This window comes from Nanorana parkeri, unplaced genomic scaffold (genome assembly GCF_000935625.1).
Source record: "Nanorana parkeri isolate BGI_ZX_2015 unplaced genomic scaffold, ASM93562v1 scaffold34, whole genome shotgun sequence".
NCBI lineage: Eukaryota > Metazoa > Chordata > Amphibia > Anura > Dicroglossidae > Nanorana > Nanorana parkeri.
In genome coordinates, this window is record NW_017306302.1 from 1,099,295 (window position 1) to 1,121,412 (window position 22,118).

The window sequence follows — 22,118 nt, forward strand, 5'->3', positions numbered from 1 at the left end:
AGTTTGCATCACTGTATCATTGCCAATTATGACTGGCCATCCAAGTGGTTTACAGAAGTCCTTGTCTATTTTCAAAAGGCAATACATTTGGGAATTAAGACTTCATCAAGTCCTTCAACCAGGTGTTGATTATACCTGACTCACAGAATTCTAAAAAAAGGAATTTTATATCTGTGAAGGGTCGGACAGTAATATCACAAATGCGCTGTATTTGTAGAGATAGATTAGGGCAGAACTGAGCTCTAAGGTAAGGTAATGGTTTTGGCCCCTAATCCCTTCAGTTGACATAAGGACTGCAATAGCCACAGAGAAGCCGCCCTATTTGCATTATGTGTACTTGCACGGTACTCTCCATCAAACACCAACTTATGCCTCCCAACTTTCTATGATGGGGAAGAGGTACACCTGCACAATATATTTAGGCAATGGACGCACCCCTTCCACCCACCTCCCCCCCAGTTATGTCTACCATCAAGAATTTATATGCCAACAATGATTGTTTAAACCCAAATCTGTTTTTTTACCATTACTTTTCTGTTATCCTGGATATATCAAACAAGATAATGAAGGTATAAAATAAAGCTTTTAGTGCAGAATAACAATTTTGGTAGTTAAATTGTACATTTTCATAGATATCTGTACATCTGACCAATAAGAGGGATAACTAAGGATGGACAGATGGATTTGGTTTAGAATAAGGGGCAGTCACTCTAAGTCAGCGACAGTTTGGAGATACTGTATGACCAAGTGCATTACAACTTGTGAAGTGACAGCAAGGTGCACAGCTTTCACCAATTGCGCTACCCCACTGGTTTACTGCAGGAGCAGGAAGGTTGTGGTTGGGCCCCCTGGACATCCACCAGACCCTATGCCGCTGGCTTGCAGATGATGTGATTCTGTATTTTTTTTATTCCAGCTGTGCAGTTTTTCAAAACAATATTGTGTACAACATGTTTAGAAACTCTAGCTCAGCAAGTGCCCCTTGAATTTATTTTAGAATGTTTGGAACTGTGTGCTTGTGACTGTGTCCTAAACACAATTATTGGGCTCCTGATTCTGCTCTGTTGTGCTCGGTGCTGTTGACCCAGGCTCAAACTTCACTCTTACTCTGTACCCCATATCCCTTTTGGTACCTCTGTTTTATCTTTGACTGTCCATATGCATCAGAGCATTTATGCAGGCAGGATTTGAATGCTCTCATGGCAAGTTCTCGTATTTAAGGAATATAAGCTTTAAGGCTTTCCTTAGCACAATGACCAAAATACTGCCAAACCGGAAAAAAAAAAAGTAAAATCTCAGTTGGCAATGTTTGAGTCTTCTTGTTGTAACTAAGTTATCAAGAGTCAGACTTTTAAAAGAATTTGCCTTTGAAGTAGGTCTTTTATTAGATTTACTAGATGTATTTATTTGCTTTACTGATTAGTGCCTACCGAGACAAAAAAAAAAACCTACTTAGTAACTCCAGCAGGAAAGAGAATGCTTTATACACTGTTCAGAAGAGAAGCCACGATCTTGATTAACTGGGACTCCAGATAATGTATTTTTTTGTTTTGAATGGAGTGGGGGATTAGTTAGAACCTATTTTACTGATGTCTGTGTCCTTATGTATACTCTTTTTTGCAGTCAAATATGTTTGTGTGCACCCTGTAGGCAGGAGTGCTATTAAGTTTAGGTATCTCTCTCCAGCTAATCACTGTGAGGTTATGGCCAGTGGTGCATGCTGGAGGAGGAGATAAATACTTGGGGTGGACCATATGAGCTCTCTCTTCCTCCCCCGGGCCCTGCCTGTGGGGAGGCTGCTATGGGCTGTCTGAGATGGCTAGTTCTTCATGCTGTGAATGGAGACAGCTACCACACCCTGCCACTTAAAGGATTCTACATTAGCCTGGATGATCCTAACCCCCAATCTCTCTCCATGAAGTTCATCAATAAAAGATCTCAGCATCATAGCTACGGTCTGGACATCGCTTTTATTGGTCACCATAGAGGGCGGTAAGTGCTAATGGACTAATATCCGTAGACAAGAAGATTACTGAGTTGCAGTAACCCATAGCAACTGACCCTAAGATCAAGGTATTCTAGCCATCTCAAGGTGTGCTGGGGTGCTGTGTATTTTTTACCGAGGTTCATCACAGAGGAAACACAGGAAGACCCATTGCTTTATTACTGTATGCTGCTCCATAACGGGTGTGCTACATTAGTTTGGTATGTGTTCCAATTCACACAGCATACCTAAAAATATTTTAAAAATATTTCTTCCCTTTTAGATATCTGTTGAGCAGGTCTTTAGACAAAGTACAAGCTTCTTTCTACAATTTGAAAGTGACAGGAAACTCTGGCTGTCCCCATAGAAAAATATGTACAACCCGAGCTTCCTCTCATTAACATACAATGCCTCTAGATCTTTAATACCGATACTAAAATAGGGTTAGCAAAGACAATGTGAGTGTATGTGCAGTCCACCAGCCAATCACTGGGGCTCTCACGGCCAGTGTTGCATGCTGGGGCAGGGCATATATACTCAAGGGAATTGCCTTGTGCTCAGTCTAGTCCAGACATGGATTAGTCCAGGTTGGGGTGCTCTCAAGCCTGCCCCTGGGCTAGGCCTTGGGGTGGGAACACCTGAGTGTGGCCTTGTCTAGAGGAGGCCTCTGGTATTGATTGAGGAGGAGAACCAGGGAAGCTGATGGCTGCTGGAGGTGCCTGGTATAGAGTGGACCTCAGGAGCACATCTGGTGTCTCCTACTGAAGATTCTGTTCCAATTCCTGCTTATCTGTTGCTCTATTATCCAGATAGGGCTCCTATTGAATCTACATTGAAATACTGAAAGGGTCTGGTGAGTCTGGAGTCTGTGTCTGTTCTACCCTGCATGTCTAGACCCCTATACCCTCTCTCCCAGTGTGAATATCTTAATAAAGTTCTTCAACATCATACTTCTGGCCTGGATATCAGTTCTGTTGGCTACTAGAAGAGGGCGGTTAATGCTAATGGGGCAGCTGGTTGGTAAAATACCTAGACAGGCTATTGATGACCCGGGTTATTCTGGCGGCTCCTTTGGGGGTGAGCGCTACATATGAAAAAGACTAAAATCAATTATGTGTTAATAAATCAATTGATCAATCAATCAATTTAGTTACAGTATTAAAAAAAAATTGACAGGGGTTATAACATCACTTTATCCAAAAACATTTTGTCTTTGGTAACAAATACCTCTTCAGATTCAATAGCTTTTGTGGTAGACGTGTAAGCCGTCAAAAAAATTGTTTAGTTTAGTTTTGTTTTGGATGTTTCGTTTTTCGGGTTACGGGTCTGAAAGCCAATTCGTTTCAGCATTCGTATTCGGATTAATCCGAAATTCTGTAATTTCAAATGAGTTAAATATTTATTACCAACTATAATTCCTTGCAGAAAAGTGTCATTACATGTTTACTTTGTTTCTTTTTAATTCCTGACACCACCAAAAAAAAACAGCATGGGGACGAGGACATGTGGCTTGGTATGGTGGAGAAGGGCAGCGCTCGCTCGTTCCCCCCTCCCCCCCTCTTTACTGCCCTGCCAGGCTGCTGCCCAGAATAAGGGTCTGGTATGGGATTTGAGGGGGGACCCCCTTTTTTTTGTTTACTTTTATGGCGTTGGAGTTCCCTAAAGGGTCTGGTATGAATTGCCGGGAAACCGCATGCTGTTTTTTAAAATTATTACATGGGGTCCCCTATCATTCCTACCAGACCTAAAGGGTCTGGTATGATTTATTGGGGACCACGGGGGGAACCCACCCTGTTTTGTTAAAAATTATTATCATTTCTGTGAACAGTTAAACACTTTAGTGTATTCTGTGACAGCTTTCAGATTCTTTACAATGGGGATGGAAGTGTCCTCAAAGAAGCAGAAGCTGTTACAGAATAACACAGATCTCTCAGCTTCTTTCTTTATTTACATTTTGTAACAAAATTGCTTTACATTGTTTCCATTTGAGATACAAGTGCAGAGAAGCCAGAGAGCGGTAAATGACAGCTCTCCCGCTTGCTGTGTTTAGTTTCTGAATGAAATTCGGATGTATCCGAATTTTGTTATCAAACATTCGGATTCATTCAGATTCGTTATTTCTGTCATTCAGAAATTCGAATGCATCCGAATGTCCCAATTTACAGAAATTTGTACGAATTTCAATTCGGAACAAAACAAATTGCACATGTCTCTTTTGTGGCTTCTGGTGCTCTGTGCTCACCCCAGTGGCGGATCCAGGAGGGGGTGGGGCCAACCGGGCAATTGCCCCCCCGAGATAGAGCCGCTCCCACCTGCGGTACCGTACCAGTGACAGTACATCCCCGCACACGGCCGGGACATACAGCTGTCAAGCTGTCACAGAGTTAACTGCGGTTCAGTGTAAAAAACCGGCACAGTACAAGTAATATGCCGTTTTTTTACACTGAACCGCACTTAATACTGTGACAGCTTGACAGCTGTATGTCCTGGCTGTGTGCGAGGATCATAGGCAGGGCTTGAAAAATCCACTCCTCCACTCGTCTGTGACGAGAGGACGGTGGAGCCCAACGAGCAGTTTCTCGGCCAGCCATTGTAATGACACGGCCGGCCGGGAGCTTTACATTCAAGCGATCGGGCGTCTCTAGAGACGCTCGACCGCTTGTATTAGCAGCTGTCACTGCCGTTGCCGGTCCCGAGATCTGCTGTGCCTGATGCGGCCGGGAACGGCACTGTTCAGTATACGAACTCCCTTTGATCTCCTCTCAGTCCCTAAATGCAGAAAGTGATGTATATTACATCACTTCCTGCATTCAGTGTCACTCTCCAGCTACAGAAGCTGATGAAGCAGATCTCTGCTTCCCTAGGTGACATTAGGGGTCTTGGAGACCCCTGATGTCTCCATATAGAGGGCCTGCCATGTAAATTGGCTATCACATAGGGGTCTTCTTATCCCCCCATGTAATAGCAATAAAGTTGTGTGTACAAAAAAAAAAGTAATACAAAAATTAAAGGAGAACTATGGGGTTAGGGCTTTTCCCCATAGTTCTCCTAAGGGTAATGGGAGGACACAAACTAGCGAATTCTGAGTTTGGAAGACATAATTCTGTGTTTAAAAGTCAGAATTCTGAGATTAAAAGTCAGAATTCTGAGTTTAAAAGTCAGAATTCTGAGTTTAAAAGTCAGAATTCTGACTTTTAATCTCAGAATTCTGACTTTTAATCTCAGAATTCCGACTTTTAATCTCAGAATTCTGTTTTTAAAATTCTGAGTTTGAAACTCAGAATTCTGACTTCCAAACACAGAATTCTGACATTTAAACACAGAATTCTGACTTTCAAACTGTCACACTTCCCTGTGTGATGATCCGGTGCCGGGTTTTACCTCCTGTCTGAGCTGCTTGGCTTCCTGCCAATCCACTCTGAACCTCTCCATTAAAAGTCCAGCTCACTTGTTCCGTGCCGTTCGAGCAACGTGTCTTTACACCCAGTCGCACTTCCTGTTTATCTCTTGCCTCTGTAATCCCTGCGGTTTCCCACCACCTACCTTGTTTCCTGTGAGTCTAGATTCCCTCTTCCTCACAGTGAGATCCTGTAGGTCCTGCATTGGATTGATCATCAGCTTCTTCAAGTGAGTCCTTGCACCTGTGCCTACCTGTGTGGCTGTGTATATGCTTCAACCCTGTCTGCTGATGCATCCAGCACCTCGGTGCTGCAACTAACCTTTATGTCTGTGTGGGCATGCTAGAGGGCCGCAACCTGGAAGGTGTCCAGCAGCCAATCATCCTCACCATTAGAGGCTCTGTCAAACACCTGGCCCTTCTTAGAACCTGCGCCTCTAGTGTGTGTCTGTTAACGCACAGACACCTACTTCCTGTGTTTTCATCCCAGACACCATTTTTTGCACGCTACTTTTTGTCATTTTGTGTGCCCCGGTCGCAGACCGTGACAGTGTGCACCGGTCGCAGACCGTGACACAAACACAGAATTTTGACTTATAAACACAGAATTATGTGTCATATTTTTTTGTCATGGCCGCAGGGCTCTTCCGTACTTTTATATTCTATGTATAACCTATTTTTTTTCCCTCCACATTCTTCTCACAGTGGCCATTTTCACAAAGGGCAGATGTATCCATCTCCCATTACTTCTTGGAACACTGGGCCTGCCTCCTGGAATATGTAACAGTGCATATCATGAGGGAAAAAATGCCTTTCCCTCGAGATATGTTGAACTTTCAGATGAGATTTCCTAGCAAGGCACTGGTGATGTAGCCATCCCAGGATTTATCTGTGAGGCCAGGGCTACATCACCAGTGTCTTACTCAACCGAGAAGTGGAAAAACATTAAATGGAAGTTAAAGCAAAATTTTTTTGTTTTCAGATGATTTCATATCAGCATGCAGTGCCGAACGCTGTTGTACTTTTAGTGAAAGGGGGGCAAAGGTTCGCTATAACAATTTTAATGGTTTTTATGTGTTCCATTGTTTCTGCTGGTTAGGTTTATGAACCCAAACAAGTGTACACAAGTTGAATAAACTCCCACTTTAATCCCGCCTTGAAGTGGTGTACTGCAATAAATGATAACAATACATATTTACTGTGTCATTAATACAAAGTTGAGTTTAAACATAAGCAAATGTGTCCCCCATGTTTAAGACTTTCAGCAATAGTTTAAAAAATGTATATATAGTCCTCTCTGCCTTTCTCAAAGTTCATTATGGTGAAACAAAACTGGATAAGGCGCTACAAATCTAAAAGTCTCTAAAGGCCAGCCAAACCACTATTGTACTCAAGTGGAGAAGTTTAAACAATAGCGTTTGTGACAATTTCTAGGAAGCCATGTATTTGGCAATCTGAGATGATTAATTTCGAGAAATGGGTCACTTTGAAGTCTGCCAGAATACTAAGAACAGCACCTGTGGTGTTCCTGACTATAATTTTGCTGTTGCTGCAGGCACTTACTTACCTCTGACCTTGACTTTTGGGTGGCTGTGGAAGTGAAATTATTTGCACAGAGTCACCACCCTTCTGATCACTGATGACATAAAGCATACAGTGCTGTTTGCAGGTATTACCTTTACAGCCAGTAACTGAAAACAATGCAGTCATGAGTCATCTATGAATCAATTTGCAATAATATATTAGCATAGCTTAGTTTTACATTGAATGTCTCTTGTGTGTCCCTTGAGTGGAAATCGGGCTGATTCCTCCTCTTTTGATACACAATGGTATGAAATACCCTCTCCCTGCTGTACCCTCTACATTTGCTATAAACATTATACCCAATTGCTGTCTCACTAAATGTTGAATCAACAAATGGAGCCTGAATCTCCAAAGGAGAGAGTGGTCCCTGCTGCTAACATGTGGTTGGCTGACCGGATTTTGGTAAGTATACATATATGAAATGGGCGGCTGGGATCAGTTAGCTTAGGGAAAGGGGCAAAAAGGATAAGTGTACTTTGTTTTGATGTGCACTTATCCTTTAAGGACATGATAGCTAGGGAAAATGTCTGTGGTGCCCTCTTTCTTTGGTGCCCTAAGCACATGCTTATTTTGCTTAGTGGTTGCTCCAGCCCTGGTGGTCCCTAATAAGTAGGGTTGCACAGATACCAAGTACAGTACTCGGTACAAGTACGAGTACATGTACCGATACTTTTGAGCTCCAAGACTAGACTAGAGAAAAATTAAAAAATTAGGAGGCCGCTGTCATTTGTAAGGAGCACACGGAGCTCCTGGGATTTGTACATCTCTGTTTTAATGTACGATTTTGTTTTTATAAATATAAATAAAGGGATGCACAGATACCAGTTTTGCGAGTACGAGTACTGGTACTTGCCGAGTACTTAAAAGTACGAGTACTGGTAAATTTTTGTTTATTGTCATGTGACAGTTTTTCTAAAACAATACAGACTAATGATTTCAGGACAGGGGTGGAGCTCCAGAGCCAGGTCCCAGCTGCAACCTCTGCAACCCTGGTAGTTCTCATGAAAATGCCAAGTATCGGCACTGGTACTCGAAAAGTATCTGTGCATCCCTACTAATAAGTATACAAACTGCATTAAAAACCTGAGAGCAACCTAACTATTCCCTACTTTATTCAAAACCAAACATAAATACTCAACGGGATTTGGGCTCTCACATTTACTGCAACACACGGTAATGCACATAACATGCATTACTGCATTGAGGTGCCATTCATTTAGCACATTAGGGTGCATTTGACATCCATTAATTTGGATTGGGCTTCCTTAATCCAATGCATGTCAATGCACCACAAAGAAGTAAATGGGCCCTACATTGTTTTCTTCTTGGTTGACTTTGAGATATTTCGGGATTTTTTTGTTGTTAGATTACCCAACCACTCTTCATTTTTTAGTTTCACTGACTGTCAGATATTAACTTTTCACTGACTATCAGATATTAACTTATCTAACTTGTTGATACCTAGTAAAATCTATTCATCCATCAACCTGCACCTATTTGATTAAAGTCACATTCCCCCCTTCCCCAATGCTGCTATAAGGACTTACCTTAAGAGATGCTTCTTGATCCGATCATCTTCTACTTTCCAGTATTTTTCAGCACTCCCTCCTGTGCTGGTACCGGTCTCTGATGCAGTGCTGACTGCTGTCTCTTTCTGTCCCATGGCTGTGTGCATTCACTTACAGTGAGTCTCTCCTCTTCTCCCTGCCGATGATCTCCACTGCACATGCGCTCACACACATGCTCCTGCACATCTGCTCAAGAAGCTGGATTTTACAGCCGGGAGCGAGCGGCGGAAGCGGAGGTAAGTTTTTACCTATTTGGTAACTTTTTATTTTTTAATGTTTTTGCATATATCTACTGCTTACTAGCATTAGATATATGTAAAAAAAATGTGACTTTAATGTCACTTTAAGCGTAGTATCTGGAAATGTTTTATTTCTAAAATATACCTTGGTGACTTCAGCCAACTGTTTTTCTTTTTATCAGACCAGAACACTTGTTTCCAAACTGCTTCTGGCTTATCTCAGGAACTGATGTATAAATGTTTTACCCAGTGTATAGCTGGGTTAATGCCATTCGCATGATCTTATCTCCTTGACAACAGTCGTTCATTAGTCAGCTGCAAGCACTGTTCGGGTACTCTGTCAGTGGCAGGTGCCGCTGTCAGAATACAATGTGCACAGTGGAAGATTCATTCATTCATGCAGTTACTGTGGATGGAGGAATCTATCAGAGTTTGCAAGGCTGAGTGAAAAAATCTCTGGTGTGTACCCAGCTTAAAGATGAACTTTACAAACACACCATTAGAAATGTTTAGCAATGACAATCTACAAACAAATACTTTTAGATAATTGCCGGCTTTGTATTCTTTGCATATCTTATTTCTCTTTTCTTTCCCAGTCTTCTCAGAGTGGCCATGTTTACCAAGGAGCAGATTACTAGATGTCCTTTACTTCCTGGAACTCTGGCACATGTGACTAGGACATGTGACCATGCACATCATCTCAGGGGAGGAAAATTCCTTTCTCTGAGATCTCCTGAGATTACAGATGAGATTTCCCAGCAATACTCTGCTGATGTAACCTTCGCAGGATCCAACACTTGGGCACAATGACATAATTTGTGCCAGAACTGGACCAGGAAGTAGATGTACTCTATTTGTAAGTAAATGAAAAACAAGTCTGTTTACCTAATGAATGTAGGATGATTTCGAATCAGCACGCAGAGCGGCATGCTGATGTGATTTTCAGTGAAAGGGGGTAAAGGTCCACTTTAAAGGAGAACTATGAGGTGAGTGCTTTTCACTCACCTCATAGTTCTAGCCGACCTGTGAGAATCGGCTCAGTAGATCGGGAGGTGAGCGAACAGTTACCCGCGTTCGCTCACCTTTCGATCATGTCATGGCTCTCTGCCGTGAAAGGCTGGATTCCCCCCTCCCCACTCCGATCTGCCAGCGCTGACTGGCGGAACGGACGGGGGAGTGGGCGGGTACAGCTGGCTCTGCCTCTAGATAGGCAGAGCCAGCTGTCAGTCACGCTGCTGGGCGGATCCCGGCACAATTGTCGGGATCCGCTTCAGCTGCGGCGTCCCAGTATACCGCGAGCAGCAGCTCGCGGTATACTGCGGCGCCTCAGTATGCTGAGTCTAGGGTGACGGGAGGACGCTAGACTTAACCCCATAGTTCTCCTTTAAGAGTTGTGCTACAACTTACCTGTAATCTTGTAACTCTTTTTGTTACAAGATCACAGGTAAGGGTTTCTCCTGATGTCTCTTCTGTGTAAATCATATTTGTGCAATCAACACAGGAGAGTGGCCCAGTATACCATTACTCTTGTGGCAGCTAAACCTCCCTCCAAGTCTTCTGCAGTGAGTTGGGGACTTTGCTTTTGATACCCGGTCAGTCTACATACAATTCTACTACAGATGTGTCTTGGTCTTCCAGAGCCTGTCCTCCTAATTTCAATTTTTTGCCATTTTGCATAGTGTAACTGTAATGAGGAAGTGTTTAGATATCTTTTTATAGTCTTCCACTGCTTTGTTAGTCATTCCTTTTATTTTTAGATTCTCACCCATATGCATAGTTAGTTTTCAAGTATTACAAAATATATGAAGCTCTTGAACTGTTTTCACCATGCTTGCAATAAGGCCAGATGAGTTGGGTAATGTTTATCTCCAGCCAAAACTTATTTCATTTTAAATTAAGTTTGAAATAGTTCACTGCACTTTCTTTGAGAACTGTACAGGAAGGGACACGGGCACAGGTATAGGGATGTCACTGGAACAGAATGTAAGGGAAATTCTCCTCAGTGGGGCCACGGGTAGAAATAAAATGACCTTATTGCAGAGTTCAATTCCAGCTCTCACTGATTCCTCCTGCTGACACCCACCTCATTACAGTCTTCTGTAATGGGTGCAGATCATAGAGCTTAACCAGTGAGAGCTATGGGGGATCCAGGAACTACAAGAAGTTTCGGTTTTCCAGCAAATTTTGGCAGGGTGATGTCACAGTAGGGAAGCAGAATTTGGCAGTACGGGCTGCAGGAGAGGTAAATAAATTTTTTTTTTCTTTACAGGTATGTGCCTTATTTTAGATTTGAAATTGGTGACAGAGTTGCTTTAAAACCTGACAGAAATTGTAACACTTCCTTAGGCTATCACATTTTAAAATAATGATCTGGAGATAGCGTTACGGTTCAGGGATTCTACAAAAAAAATTAAAATAACATGAGTGTATCTACTGCAAGGATCTCCCTACATTTACACATGACATATTTTTGAATTTTTCCTGTGAGTTAAATTCAGCAATAAATGTAGGAACATGGCATGTTTAAGCTTGTCCTTTCTCTGGTAATTTTGTTTTATGTGGCAAAATTTTACAAAGCCCCATTGATCTTTATATGTATACACAGAATAGAAAAAAATATATATCTGTGTGGGTTAAAAAGAGTCAAAATGGAATGGACAAAAATGATGGAACCCTGAAACTAATATTTTGTTGCACTACCTTTAGAGGCAATCACTGCAAACAAGCGATTTCTGTAGCCCTCAATGTGTTTTCTCTCACTGCCAACAGTCAGTCTGACCCACTCTTCTTGAGCAAACTGTTACAGCTCTTTTAGGTTTGAAAGGTGTCCTTTCCAGACTGCATGTTTCAGCTCTTTCCATAGGATTCAGATCAGGGCTCATGGAAGGTCAATTCAGAATAGTCCAAAGATTTGTAATTGTTAGCCATTCTTAGCTATGTGTGTTTGAGTGATTATCCTGTTGGAGGACCCATGACCTGCAAATGATTTTTCTTACATTGGGCAGTTTCACTCCAGAATCCCTTGATACAGAGTGAAGGCACCCCGTCTTAGATGCAACAAAGCACCCCTAAAGCATAACTGAGCCTTCACCATGTTTAACTGTATGGTGTACAGGTATGATGTACAGGTACAGGTATGGTGTTCTTTTCTTTGAAGGTTTCATCTTTTTGTCTATAAACATTGAGCTGATGTAAGTTGCCAAAAAGCTCCAGTTTTGTCTCATCTGTCCAAAGGAAATTCTCCCAGAAGCATTGTGACTTTCCAATATGCATTTTAGCTAATTCCAGTCTAGCTTTTTTATGTTTTTATTTTAACAATGGAGTCTTCCTTTGAGCTCACTGTTACTCAAAAAGTGATGGTGCAATCAGACACTGGTGTACCTTGATCTTAGTGTTCGGCTTGTATCTCTTTGGAAGCTTTCCTTGGCTATTTGTCTACAAACCACACTATAATTTTGTTCAATCTGAGGTTGATTTTCCTCTTGTGGCCACATCCAGGGAGGCTTACTATACTCCCATGGACTTTACATTTTTTACTGTTTGCAATTCTCACAGGAACATCCAGCTGCTTGGAGATGGTCTTTTAGCCTTTGCCTTTTACATGCTGGTCTATAATTTTCTTTCTGATCTCATGAGACAACTCTCTCCTTTGCTTCCTCTGGTCCATGTTCAGTGTGGTACACATGATGATACCAAACAGCAGAGTGACATTTTTTCTCCATTTAAATAGGCTAATGACCCTTTACAAGATTGAAGACATGTTTGATACTAATTACTGAAAGCGGTTAGTGTGAAATATCACTATAATCCAGTTACTTATCATCTTTTCTAGGGTTACCAACAAATATATCCAGGCCATTTTAGAATATCTTCGTAGAATTAGCAATCATTTATCTAAGTAACACATTATTTACTTTTCTCTATGAAATACCAAAGGCATATAAGTATATACAAGACACTTCATTTTAATTTGATCACTTTTCAGGAGGAATGAAGTATTGTTTCAGTGAGCTGTATCGGTACCAACAAATTTGTCCACATTTGCATATCACACATGCAAGTTCATGCAAAACTTAACATGTGACACACAAGAGGGATAGTCACAGGAACTTGAAAGGATTGCGCACTGTGAAGATTTTTACACTATGTTAAGTATTGATTCTTGTTCTTTGAATCAAAGGGACCCAACGCTAATCGGTTTATGTCATGTGTGACTCAAATAGCTATGGAACATTCATGTGACTGAGGTAGATCACGTGACCACAAAACCTTTCAGCATCCGACAATATATTTTTTCCAGTCAAGTTTTTATACTGTGACTGGCTACAACTAACCTATCACATTCTTGGCGTTTGGCATCAAGAGCATTTACTCATTATAAAAATTGTTCTTTCCAACTATAAGAGGGAAGTTGCTACAGGAACATTAAAAACACGATGAAAACTATTTACATGTACAGTATAGACTGTCTAGGCAAATAGAACGTCTAAGTTGTAATATTATAGCACTGATTCATTCAATTTTAAACATTGAAGTATATATATTTGAATAGAACATGTTTGTTTATGTAGTCTATATGGTCACTTTACAACACATTTCTCCACAATGATCATAGAATGAATATTATTAGTTAAGAAGAGGGACTTCATGATGTTTGTATACTCACTGGGGGGGGAAATGACATGTAGGTGCTATGGCTTAGACAGTGCCCTGCCCTCACTCTTCCCACTGATTATGCTGCCTGCCTCTGATTTGAGCAGATACAGATGGATTAGGGAGGGTTAAAGTGTATGTCAGGGCAAAAGGAAAGCATGTTCAGTACACTTCAATGTAATGTGCAAAACGTGCACATTTCCTTTTGGTTATCCCTTCAACATCATGCAAGTAAAGAAAATTCTGATCTGTAAAAAAAACTGTTATCTCCCAGAAATCCCATGGGCTCCTAACTGCCTGTTTGGGCTAACAAATTTTCCTGGTCCAAACTTCCTAGCTGTATTGTAAGCCCTGCTTGCTGATCTATGCCTATCTTCACCCCTCTCGGCCCCTCTTCTCATGCATACATCGATTTCTTTCCCAGCAAAACAATGCTGCTGCCTTGAATTCCAAGAGCTTACACACAGAGCTCACAGTAGGGAGATGTAGTTCTGGTGGATGCTTTCATCAATAGGAACTGAACTACCAGCAGCTACCCACAAAAGCATTTTACAAGCCTGATGATGTCATAGGGATTAATAAAAGCTGTTTTCTTGTTGCAAGAACAAGGTTAAACAAAAAGAGACTAACAAAGACAAAGGTTCTAATCCTACTTCACTATACTAGAAAATGTATTATTATTGCTACCTGTTTCTCTATTGGGAAGATTTCTCCTCACTTCCTGATCTGCTTTACACCCATCAAATAGACAAAAAGTAGGTAGATATTTCCCTTACTACTTGCACCATCTGATTTCCATTACATAAGAAGAACACAGACAGCAATTAAAACCCAGTGACAGAAACAGAGGTAGGAGGTGTGTGATCAAAATGTAGATTGTAGATTTTGAAGTATAAAAGGGCTTTGGTTGGCAGCTTACAAACACTGTGAGGCCTCTAGTTTGTAATCAGCTGCTGGATCTGGCACTTAATACTGAGATTATAATGTTTATTGTTTTTAATCCATTAAAGCCCCAAGATTTTCCAGATTCTTTTCAGTAATTTTAAGCCGTGATGAAGGAGGCCCATTTGAACCCGGCTGGCTTTGTCTTTTTACATTTTATGATGAAAAAAACTTTTCATGGTTTATCAGCTTTTGGTCTGGCATTCTTGTTTAGATGTACCTGGCAATTAAAACCTGGCAGAATCTACACACATTATCCAAAACTAAAAACCAAAGGTTTTTCTAGGAGTTGGGCTTTAGGTATGAGATGCTTATACAAATCCTAGCTTTGGGTCAGTTCCCTGTTCAGTTAATATTATTATTAAAAACAGATCTTCTGTTGCCACTAACATGTACTGCATGTTAATGCACCGCAAAGAAGTAAATGGGCCCTAAATATTTTTTTGGGGTAATTTGGAGATATTTGGGGATTTTTGTGTTGTTAGAATATCCAACCACTAATTTTTAGTTTCATTGATTGAGTGTCAGATATTATCCTCCAGGATTTGTTGATACTTAGTAAAATCTATTCATCCATCAACCTGCACGGTATTTTCTTATGCGTGGTATCTTGTTTTAGTTCTAAAATATACCTTGGTGACTTCAGCCAACTGTTTTTGTTTTATCAAACCAGAACACTTGGTTCCAAACTGCTTCTGGCTTATCTCAGGAATTGATGTATAAATGTTTCATCAGTGTATAGCTGGGTAAATGCCATTTGCATGACCCTATCTCCTTGACAAAAGTTGTTCATTAGATCGGCTTTTGTTGAAGGGACATGCTGGAAAATAGTCAGCCAAACAGGAAATTCAGCTTAACATCCTTGTGTGTTACAAATGTCGCTGTATATCTGTATGGTGAAATGTACACATTCTGGGTTTAATTTGTGTATGGTCTTCACTCATAGGGGGTGATTTACTAACCTAAACACATGCACGCACCAGGTGCGTGTGATTTTCACACAGCAGAACGTAACTTTTAGAGAATGGCAAGATTATCAAGATGCCAAGTGGTGCAATAGGCATATTTTCATCCCCAATTATTATTTTTTATTATCTGCTGCTTCATGCTCCTCTACACACTTTTCTTATATATTTCATATGCCACCTGCCTGGCACATCCATTCTTGGCTAATAATTTTATGGTAAGGTCTGATATATTTTATAACCAGTCAGATTTCGGCTTACTATAGTCATCTAAAAACATGATAAAATGTCATAGCCACTGCATTATAAAACTATTTAATGTACAGTATATTCAATGTCTACCATTCCTCTGTGTAAAAAGCAAAGGTTTTGTTTGTAGAACACAGCATTTTCTTCTGAAAATATACATTTTTACATATTATGACTTCCAGAATATATAATATACATCAGGGTTTATATATTTAATCACTTTATGCACTCCTGTTTTGAAGTGGTGGTTTTGGTTCTTTTTCATGTACCTCATTATAACCTTGTTGGCTGTTTTATTTACAGTCTAATATTTTTTTTTTAGAAAGCTGTGCTTTAATTATTGGTCCAGTAATATGCCAGTTTTTTACGTTTGTATAGAACAAACAAGCAAATATCGCTCAACCTTAGCCGTCCTTCAGTGGTGAATATAAGAAATCAGACGTTAAGATCAAGATTTGACAAGTGCTATTAAAAAATGTGTATAAATAAATCAAACATTCAGTGAAGGGGTTTATCTCAAAATACTCAATGTGAATGGTTGTGTAAACAAATAAAAGTCTCTAAAATCTTCAAATCAGACAATGTATGAATGTATGTTTATGATAACCTTTTTTAATGTTATTTACATGTTCTTCTAGCCTCTTTTTCAATTCTCTTTTGGTTCTACCAACGTACTGTAAACCACATGGGCATTCCAATAAATATGTTACACATGACATGACACACCAATACTGTTTTATGATTTTATCAAATTAATACATTATTAATTTTAATATTTTTAACTAATTTAATCTCATACCCTCTTTTATGATTAATCCTTGTCTGACATAACCATAGTGAATAGAGCCATCTACCTCATATAATGATAGTAATTTTGAGTCATTTCTCTAACCAAATACTTTTTAGTAATAATATTGATTAACTTCTCTAATAAAATATCGTTCTGAATCATGATTTTAATATACATGTATAATAATGAATGCCCCAATCGATAGAGAAACACTTTCTTATTTATGGATCATATTAACCTTTACAACAGAACTTTCGTTTTGTACTCAATTAGTATTATTCTATCCGAGTTTTATATGTAATTTTTATCAAGATTTCTCCCCACTCCTACTTTTTAAGAATAAGGTCTTTTTTATGGCTTTATTTATGATTATATTGTTATTATTTAAATGTATATGTTTACACTAGGCAGTACTAATAATGATATTTTTGTGACATATTATTGCATTTGGTTAGATATACTGATGGAACCAATTGTTATTCCTGTATTGTATTTGCCAGATATACTTTAGGGATTTAATTATACCGCACACCTGTTAGATATAATTTGGGACAGAATTTGATTACTTATTCCCGTTTTGTATTGAATTCCCTTAGGGTACTGTTTTCCTTCGTTTTTCTCTGTGTCCTCCTATAAACTAATTTACCTATAGACTCTCATCCCTAAAAAATGATTTCATTATTGCCGTAATCATTGGGATTACGGTGCAAGTGAATATGTATATCATTAACTGTAAGATTCGTGCACCTTTTAGATTAACCCAGCACCAATCTGTAGCTAATCTACTTTTTTGGGTGCTCATGTAGGGTTGTAATTAATGAGTGAAAAAAACTATTTAAACAGGCTGGATAATGACGAGGGTAGACCTGCCATCCCTTGAAAACGACTGTGTGACGAAATGCGTCGGGGGCGGGCCTATTCGCACGTCATTTTAAACTTGTATGCTGTATGATTATAATAAACCTGGGTTTTACCACGCTATGAGCGTATGTTTTATCTCGATTATTATATGATTGGATATCCCACCGGAGGGACCCCGAAAATACGAGGATACTCCGTTTAAACATCACGGGTAAAACGGGAGACCTTTCCTTCCCGGAAGCCTGATCGAGCGTGGGAATTAAAGACGGAGCTCCAGACTTACCTTGATGAAACAAACGTGTTTAACATCTTCGGATCTGGTGAGTGCATTCCCTTGAGGGGATCTTCTCTGCACTTTTTCTACATTTTTTTCTTCATTTTTTGTTCGTTTTTTTGGATTTTTGTTGGACACATTATTGCACTGAATTCGCACTGTCGAAGTGTCTTACATTTATCACCCACACATGATACATATATTCACAGCCTATCACATTTTATTAGATAAATTCATACATTGTCTGATTTGAAGATGTTATAGACTTTTATTTGTTTACACAACCATTCACATTGAGTATTTTGAGATACACCCCTTCACTGAATGTTTGATTTATTTATACACATTTTTTAATAGCACTTGTCAAATCTTGATCTTAACGTCTGATTTCTTATATTCACCTCTGAAGGACGGCTAGCGCTGTACATTTTGAGAAAATACATCCTAATAGGGGCTGAGTGCCTATAGTTCAGCAGCTTCCCTTACCCTTCTAGAACAATTAAATTTCACATAGTTTTTATCTATTTTATCTATTCAAACTTTTATTCATATTTTATCATTTTTTAGTATCCCCAATCTCCAATAGCGCAAGTTCTTGCAATTATTATATCGCTCAACCTTACTCTATACATCAGCCTGGCAAAACATAAGTGCAGTTCTGGTATGTATAAAGCTAACGCAATACAATGACCGCTCATTGGGGTACTGCTATAAAGTCTTTATTATTCAAAAATGGTAAAGGGTAAAAACCCTTCTGCATTTTATACTCCTTTACATTCCTAAATAAAGAGCACCAAGCAATGACATCTCTATTTCTATATTGCATCATCATTTAACTCCAGGTTTCAATTTGATTTTCCAGTTCTGCCAGTTATTACATCAGGTTCTCACACTCTTTATAAGATTATTTAGAATTATTTGTTTTATAAGCACACGGTGCTACATTTAGAGCATGGGCACTTCAAGTTGAAGGGCGCAAAGGGTAAAAATATGTTAGGGGGAGCTCAGTCTATTGGCTTTGGTTGGGTGGAGCATTTAACATGTCAAGGGTTAGATTGATTAGCCCCAAACCCATGTGATCCCTAGGGAACCTGATCAATTTATGTACACTAGATACTGTAGGTTCTAACCATCTTTGGTTTGTATGCCCTGGTGGGTAATGAGTGGATTTTATGAGTGGAATCTACATGGTTTAAAAATGTGTTTAATAGTTTTAACTATAATTTATAACTTTGCAATCAAGACGGGACAGTCCATTCTTTAATACATTCTAGACTGTTTTTGCTATGGTTTCTGACTTTCTGTTTAAACACCAAAACAGTGTAGGACTTGTTGTACTCAAAGCCTTGCCATGAGTGTGATAATGGCGTGATGTACATCATAGGGGATAAGAGCATAGCATGTTCTTGGGCTGCTAGCATCAGAAAGATGCTTAAAGTGTGAGACTCTTACGCATAGATAGCTCATAACTGTTTGTCTGGGTCATTGGGAGTATATTGTTTAGGAACATGGATTTCTCTGGAACATTATTACATTCAAAATATTTGCTTGCTAAACTGTCAACCTAGACAGTTTGACAGTTTGTTTGTGTTCTAATTTTCTGTGTACGTTCAGCTTTGTCCCAAGTATGTATTACTCAGTCTACTAGATCTGTATGGTACTGCGTACACTTTTGCTCTATTACTAAATAAATACATAATAATAATAAATATATACTGTATACAAAATGATCAATTTAGTCCATATAAATATAAACTATATAAGAATGGATAAAGAGAGACAGAATAATAGATAAAGATTAAATGTAAGGGTGTGGATTAAGTCCTAAAGTTATACTTTATAGTTTAGTTATAATCAATTGTAATTAGGTGTTAATATAAGGGTCAAGTGTTATGGTCACGTAAGATGTCATGAGCTATGTTTGAGGTGGTATTTATAAAAAAAAAATGCAGGGCCATTCATCCTGCGAAATGGAGGTAAATGGAGGCACAAAAAAAACATTAATAGTATATTTTCTTTCCAAGTTGAATGTACTACCAGGAAAATAAGACAATTTGGCGACGAAATAGAGCTGAGGTGCATAGGGAATAAATACTTATTTACTATGCTCCTCAGCTCAATCTAGGTCTACTATACTTATAATTTGATAGTGTCGCGTTATGAAAATGTGCCCTCAATATAAATTCTAATTAAACAAGTGTAAAGGTGCCCATACACTTTACAACCATCGCAAGACCTTAGTCTTGCGATGGTTGTGAAGTAATTAAAAGGCAGATCGTACTTGCGATCATTGCAAGCCCGCCACCCTGAGGGGCGGGCTTCCGATGACTGCAATGCTGAACGGGCAGTGTGCGCGTGCGCACACCGGCCCGTTCGGCATTTGTCTCCCGAGCATCATTCAAACCAGCCAAAAATCGTAAGATTTTCGGCTGGTTTTCTAGCATGCTCCTTAGACAAAACGTGCGACCGTGCAGTAGAAACGGTCGCACGCCTTCATTCACACTGCACGATTCTCGTACGATCGCAGGATTTCCCGCGATTCTCGTACGAGAATCGTGCAGTGTATGGGTACCTTAACACCTTTCCAAATCCACACGATCTGTTACACTGTGATTATGCACCATGCCTTTCAGTGATAACATAGACCTTATTGTTCATACAAAACAATAACCTTAATCTGCCCCCCAATTGTTTCACAAAAAAACAAAAACAATTTATACAATATATATCATAGTATAAATCATAAAAAAATGATTGATTTCCAAATAATAGGTCAATGTCCAATTTTGTACTGGTTAGTGAATCCAGTTCCCAGTGCTGTCACACCAAAACAATAATGTCTAATGAGCTCTTATTCCTCCACCCAAATATGCCCCTCTCACCTTGTAGTTAGACCTCAAATGGGTCTCCACCAGCGATCCCATTATTCCTACAGGATAAGGGTACCCTTTACTGATCACCCTCTCTCAAATACGGGCTCCGCCCTCTGTTACTGCACAAAGTCTTAGCTGCGATAATCTCTCACCATTGCCGATGCATTTCTGATGCACTCAGGGTAACCCTGATGAAGTCCGGAAAGACGCAATGTATGTCGGGTAGAGTCATACGACGCGTTCTTTGATGTGAACAATTTATGAACAATTTTGTGAACAATTTATATTTAGGACACATTTTCATAGCACGATACTATCAATTTATATTAATTTGAAGCAATAGGTGGTGGCCTTTAAGTGTTGCAGCTTAACACATTTGGCGTGGAATATTATTGATTTAAATTTAGGTCTACTTTACAGTTAGGCATACGTTAGAGGTTAGGATCATATCTGGCTCCAAAAACGAATGTATTGAAAACTAACATGCTGATTAAAACAACATGGTCTAAATCAGAATAACCATCGAGCGTGTGAAAGGAGAGGCATGATTTTTGAGTCAAAGTAAAGGGGAACTATACCATAGTCTCTGGGGGGCATAAACTGTTACAAGAGGAAGTTCTGCATTTCCAACAGTTCAAGAATAAGGTCCTTCTAAGAGTACACTATGTCCATATTGGTCAGTAAAATATGCAAAATGTGCTCACGTTATTCATGGTGATGTAAGGTGAGCATATTTTTCCTCTTTTATTGACCAGTGTGGAAATAGAATACCTTTAGAAGCACCCTCTGTGCACATACAGAATATCAAGATGGCTGAGGGATTAGAGAAAATAATGAAATTAAATGCGTGATTCCTGAAATGTTAAGGTGAGAAAACATGACATAAATTACTCTGTATTTTAAACCCTTTAATGCTGCAGATGTTTTCTCTTATTAGCAAAGCTTAAATTATGTAAAATAACAGTAATTGCAAAATACCACGAATATTTAGCAACAGGAAACACAAGCAGAAGTAGAGTAAATCAGTACAATGACTGGAATTCCAGGGTACTTTACAGTTTCTCACAGTATAAAAGATGTCTGTTCCTTTATTACTATTGCACATTGCAATGGACATTTTGCACTGTGCTTATTTCAGTGTTCAGAAATGACGTTCTCATATTATGATGCAAGTTCCCATACTATAGTTCTCATAACAGCCCCAAAGTAGAAAGGTTTTTTTGTGTAGCATAGATAATTATTTTAAATGGTTAATCCACAAAACGTGATGCTTAAGCAATGGGGGAGGGTTGGGGTTCAAGCATTATAACTGTACTAGGCCCACCTCACCTGACTGTAGCCATAACTTTTGGATGAGTTAGAGGCATTTCATATTGCATTACATGGCATTCGATTTTTGAGCCTGACCTGTGAACTGGATCCAGCAGGCAGGGAGAAATCAAAGATGAGTGGACAGCCAAAGGTCATAAGTTGGATGGAGTGCAGTAGTATCAGGGATGATACAGGATGCTGGACAGTGGTCAAGAGCCAAAATGGCCTATTAGCAGAGCAAGGCAGCAAACTGTAGAGCAGAGAAGGAATTGAAGGTCACATTTGGTCAACAACAGAAACAGCAACCATGGCATTGGCTAGGGGATCTCTCTAATAGGCAGTGGGCACAGGGTCTGTAAAAAGCAGGTATCAGCACACAGCCATGTATGGCAAAACACACACCCAAAATAAAAAGGACACAGTGAGTT